Source organism: Saccopteryx leptura, chromosome 3 (assembly GCF_036850995.1).
Source record: "Saccopteryx leptura isolate mSacLep1 chromosome 3, mSacLep1_pri_phased_curated, whole genome shotgun sequence".
NCBI lineage: Eukaryota > Metazoa > Chordata > Mammalia > Chiroptera > Emballonuridae > Saccopteryx > Saccopteryx leptura.
This window is the reverse complement of record NC_089505.1, coordinates 33,727,279-33,733,094: the sequence shown is the minus strand read 5'-3', so window position 1 is coordinate 33,733,094 and position 5,816 is coordinate 33,727,279. Positions and strand designations below refer to the sequence as shown.

The window sequence follows — 5,816 nt, the reverse complement described above, 5'->3', positions numbered from 1 at the left end:
TTATCTCTTGAACCCAGCTCTGCCCTTCCCCAACCATCACCTTCATGTCCAAGTATTAGAACCAGTGCCTTCCTTCCCCCCACCACACCTCCCACACCTCGGGGCAAAGCCAGCTGTGCCTCATCAAAGATCTGAGTGAAGATATATTTAAGAAGGTTTCTAAAACACAGTTGAAGAAGTAGTTGAGGAAGAGCTGAACATACATGGCAGGAAAATTCTTGCTAGGTGACTCAAACAATGGGACACAGCGGGTGTCTAGCTAACAAGCATGTGCTTGAAGCCCTCTTGTTTACCATAATGAATTCAAATCCAGTTAAGGTGATGTCATAAGATCTCCTTCTGGAAATAGGTTTCTGTGTCTTAATTGCTTGGCCTGGAAAGGGGAGAGGGTCAAAGGCTGCTTCTGAATCTTGTTTCTTAATAAATAGCTTAAAATCAATACCTCAAAAGTTTTAAAGTGACAAAAGTTTGATTCCCTTGACATCCATTCTGTCTCTCTGGAAAACCCTGGTTAATATCTGATTTAAAAACCACTTGAAGAACTTCTATGGTGTTCACCGACCATGTGGATGCTGTCGGCACCCTCTCCCTCTCCACTGCCCCTAACCACTGTGTTGCTTGCTTCGGTCCTCATGGCAGCTGCCCTTCGTGCTCAGTCCTAGGACTCCACAGGCTGACCAGTTGGAGTGTCACGCAGTGGCAGAACACTGGTCTGTGCCGTATTAGCGTCTCACTATTCCTCTAGCTCCTCAGCCATTGGGACTTCAGCTCTGCCGCAGGGTTGAGTCATGCCCCCAACCACCACCTTCATATCCAAGTATTAGAACCCTCTCTTTCCCACCCAGCTCACCTCCCCCACCTAGGGCAAAACCAACTACGTCTTATGAAAGATCTGAGTGACAATATATCTAAGAAGGTTTCTAAAACACAAGAAAGTTATTTCTCCTCGGGCAGCAGAACACAAAAGCTTGGCATTAAGTGCTGAAAGATTACCCTTTTATTCCTTTGATTATTCTCCATCCATGAATAATGTCTCACAAAACTAATTTGCTTGTGTTTTAAGGATCCAAGACCCAGAGAAGTAAGTGGCTTCCTCAAGTTTCCCAAAACAGTAATAAAAACACTAAGATGTAATATTAACCTGGCATGGGAGACACCATGATGATGAAGGTGATTTTCCCAGGGCAAAGCTCACCCGTTGCACTCTGAGTGGGCTGACCCCTGCGAGTTCCCCAAATGTGGGAAACTCAACAACATAATTTGTGGTAGTGAAGGACTGTGTTCATGCTCTCCCCTAACTAAAAAAATAATAATAAAATAAGATGCTATCCGATGCCAGAACTCTCCCCTCCCTTTCACTTTATATTTAGCTATAAGCTGCTGCGTATTTGTTCACAGATTCACAGAGGTCCCAGTGTTGAAACTGCTTTGCTACTTCGATATGAAATGGCAGGTTGGAATTTGTTGCTTAAATGGATCCCGGTCTCTATGGCTACGGGCAGCCACAGTTTCCTCTGGACAGTTCAGCCACAGGCTTTAGAGGGAAGAGGGTCCCTTCTGAAAATGTACAACAGAGTCCAAGTTTGAAATTCAGTGGGTACCACCTGGCATCAGTGGTTACAAAGTTCTACAAAGTATAACTGCTTTTTCTCTCCTCTTGAAGAACAATCTCCCCGCAATTTTTTTTTTTAAGTTTACCGGCTCAGTGGATGGAAAATGCAGAATGGGGTTTCCTGCTGCAGCCTGATGACTTGGGCTCTTCCTATCGATCTCATGGGCTCATTATGTAAGCTTATTTCTTCTGCTGATACAGGACCAAAAAAGGCTGACTTGTGACTTTTTTCCTATTGCATTCAGTTGTCCAAACATACCCAGACATTCAACAGTACGTGAGTAGCCAGCCATTGGGTCTTTCAGCCAAGAGGGCTGTGGCTGGAAATTGTTTGAGCAAAATATCTGCTTTTGATCAAAATAAAATTAAAACTGTAAACCAATATAGTTCATTGCCTATAGTAAGCCTTGCTCCTTAGTGTCATAATAAAGCTGCCAGCTTCATGGTCACTAGCTCTCTCTCTCTCTCTCTCTCTCTCATTTTGCTCTTGCTCTCATTTATCTACTTTTGTAGCTAATAGTTTCTATATTCTGATTGTTTTCTTTAGAGATCTGATTTCCTATAGAGCTTGTTGTAGTGTGTCCTTGAATTTTTTTTTTTAACATAATTAATTCTAAGAGGGAAGCATGGGTGTGTGCAGATAGGCAGCTGGAAAACATAGAGTTGTTTGAAATCAGAATATGTCCTCCTGGCCTGATCCCACTAAATACATCTGCCAGGCACAGAGAGCTCAAGATTGCTCCAAAGCCTATTTCTGCCAGATTAGGACCTGTGACCACTGCCTTGGGGCCATATATTACAATGACTATAAGAAGCAGATTGTGCAGACTGCAAAAACAGGCCATGAAAGTTCAAATCCCAGTTCTCTCAGTTACAATCTGTTTCTAAACCTGGCATAAGTTACATGACTTTCTCTATGCCTCTTTTTCCTTATTTGTAATTTTGGAGGTTTTAAAGAAAGAACCTACATCCTAGAGTTGCTGTGAAACTTGGATGAGTTAGTGCACAGAAAGCCCTTAGAATAGCAGTTGATACACTGTGAGCATTGAATAAGGTAAGTTATTATTAACCAGGTTTTTGAGAGGCTCTTGGGTTTTTTTACTGAAGGCTAGAACAAAGCTTTTTTTTTTTAAGTTATGTGTTTTATATTTGGCTCTGTTATAAACATCTATTTAAAACACAGTAATAATATTCCTTCAGTTTTCTGGAGAAAAACTATGTACTTGTCTTGGAAAATTACCTTTTTTTTTTTTTCTGACCTGGAATATTTGAGATTCACCTTAGGCAAATGGTTTTTGAGATCACTATGATCACTATAACTGGGAATTTTTCAGATCATTGAGCTTCCCACCCATTTCTTTATGATTTGGAAAGAAAAATGAGAGGAAGTAAGAGTAATGGACTTGGCTTAAGAGGAATAAAGTTTGAATTTTAGGCTTTATTTGGCTGTGTAAAAAATTTTCTTTTTAGCCCTGGTTGGTTGGCTCAGTGGTAGAGCGTCGGCCTGGCGTGCAGAAGTCCCGGTTTGATTCCCAGCCAGGGCACACAGGAGAAGCACCCATCTGCTTCTCCACCCCTCCCCCTCTCTTTCCTCTCTGTCTCTCTCTTCCCGTCCCGCAGCGAGGCTCCATTAGAGCGAAGGTGGCCCGGGCGCTGGGGATGGCTCCTTGGCTTCTGCCCCAGGCGCTAGAGTGGCTCTGGTCGCAAAAGAGCGATGCCCCGGAGGGGCAGAGCATCGCCCCCAGTGGGCAGAGCGTCACCCCTGGTGGGCGTGCCAGGTGGATCCCTGTCGGGCGCATGCTGGAGTCTGACTGTCTCTCCCATTTCCAGCTTCAGAAAAATACAAAAAAAATTTTTTTTCTTTTTAAAATTCAGTTTTTTTTCATCTGAAATACAAGTAAGCTATTTTGGAAGTAATTCTGATGGAGCAGTAATTTATAATATAACATATACAGTTCTAAGTTTAATGCAAAAACAAAACTATTAAAATATCAGCACAAACCCCAGTAGATATTGAACATTGGAGAGAAAGAGGTCTTCTCAAGAGAACATCTCAAGAAGGAAGAAGTTGAGCTTATGTTCAAAATTTTAAAAATAACTTCTACAAATTAAAAACATCAGAAAATATAAAGGGAGATGGCACAATAGTATTTTTAAAAGTGCACAAGGAATGGGTATACCATATAAACAATTCTTAAAATCAATAATAAGGATGAAGACATCAATATAAAATGAATAAATAATATGGCACTAGTACAATATATGGACCTTATTTGGATCTTGATTTCAATAATTAAACCTTAAAAAACAATAAAATGTATAAGACAACCAGAAATTGGAATATGGTATTTGTTGAAAAATATTATTGTTCATCTTTCAGGTATAATTAATAGTACTGTGCGTTTTTTTCAAAAGGATTTTTACTTTTTAAAGATATGTTCTGAGACATTTACAGATAAAATGGTATGATATCTGAGATTTGCTTCAAAATAACACAAGGATAGTAGGGCGGATCGATTGGGAGTTATAACTCAATAAGATTGGCCATGAGTTAATAATTTTTAAAGACACATGAGGAGCACTTTATTCTATCAACTTTTGTGTAATGTTTAAAATATTCCATAAAAAGAAGACTATATGAAATATACTAATACTTATGAAAATGATAATATTTAAAACATGTTCCCATGGATACCTGAATGCATGAACTTTGTGCATGTGTGTATGTTTACCTGTGGTAGCAGAGGAGAAGGATGTGACCAGGGAGGGGTCCATGGGGACATCAGCTCTACCACTAATATTTTATTTCTTAAACTGGGTGGAGCATAAAGTGGTGATTGAAATACTATTCTTTATTGATTTAGCACATTTTTCTTCTCTCTTCATATTTAAAATGTTTTAACTGTTCTGTCTACAATGTTATTGAAATTAAAAAAAACACATGTTTTTAACAAAAGATAAAATAAAGCTGACTAATAGCTATTGGGAAAAATATTCAAACCTATTTTTACTAGAAGAAATATAAATTAAGGTGATACAACATTTTTTTCTATCAAATTCAAAACAATTAAAACATAATAACCAGTGTTAGCTAAGGCATAGTGAATTCACACTGTACATTGCTAGAAAGTAAAAGGACTTCAAATTTTCTGGAAACCAACTTAACGTACAAATTGAGACAAAGTAATACACTTCTAGTGTTTGTTTTATTGAAATAACCAGAGAGAAACACAAACTTAGGTTTTTTTTTATTATCTGGAAACTACCATGTCTAACAATAAGAATCTAGTTAAATATGTGATGACATGTTCGTAAAACCGAGTTTTTTGTAGTAATGAAAATTCATTTTTAATGACATGGAAAATATGCATGAGTTGTGTTCAGTTTTAAAAAGCAGTATAAAGACTGTGCATTGTAGCATGGTCCCGCTTTTCTAAAACACAGAATGCGAGTGTGAATGTGCTGGGAGAGCCCTATCAGTTTGAGATTGTGTGTCACCTTCTGAGATGTCAGCAAGCCCGGACAGGCCTGAGGAACTGATAGAGGGCCTTCTGGGTTTCTGTCAGTTTGCTTGGGGGAATGAAGGAACCTCCCAGAAAATAACTCACTATGAACAAAAGGGGAGTTGTAGAAAACAGATTTGACTATGAGACGAAGACTTAGGATGAGAGACTAAACCAATTCCGAGTCCAATTGCTGCCCTCGCGCGTCTGCCCTGCTCAGTCTCCATGGACATGGAGCTGCTTTGAGGAGACAGAGGACTCTATACAAAGGTAGAAAGAGTTGCTTAAGTAAAAGCCTTGCACAATGTGGATGACCAGTGGCACTGTTCTTAGACTGCTCATAGCAGGAGGTAACAAATCCTGAAGGGAGGCTTTCTATGCTACTGTTCTGTGTAGCCTGCTCCCTGCTCAGATCTTTGAGGCTTCAGTTCTTGGGAGAAGTTCTTGAGAGCAAAGGCAGCAGCAACCCCTGCAGAAATAGTACTGGGGTCTTGGGCCTGCCATATGGAAGCTGCCTGGACTGGTGCCTGGGTATCCATATGACACCCATCAGAAACAATAGAAACTCAGTCCTGGCTGACTGGCTCAGTGGGAGAGCATCAGCCTGAAGTGTGGATGTCCTGGGTTCAATTCCCAGTCAGAGCACACAGAAAAAGCAATCATCTGCTTCTTTATCCCTTCCCCTCCCCTTTCTCTCTCCC

The 5,816-nt window shown here is 40.1% G+C and overlaps 1 non-coding gene across 1 annotated transcript; it reads left to right on the top strand.

Annotated features, from left to right (window-relative positions):
• The first annotated feature begins 1,133 nt into the window (after positions 1-1,133).
• Positions 1,134-1,297, top strand: LOC136401742 (U1 spliceosomal RNA). The gene has a single exon (XR_010750743.1). It is a non-coding gene; the product is annotated as a U1 spliceosomal RNA (small nuclear RNA).
• The last annotated feature ends 4,519 nt before the right edge of the window (positions 1,298-5,816 follow it).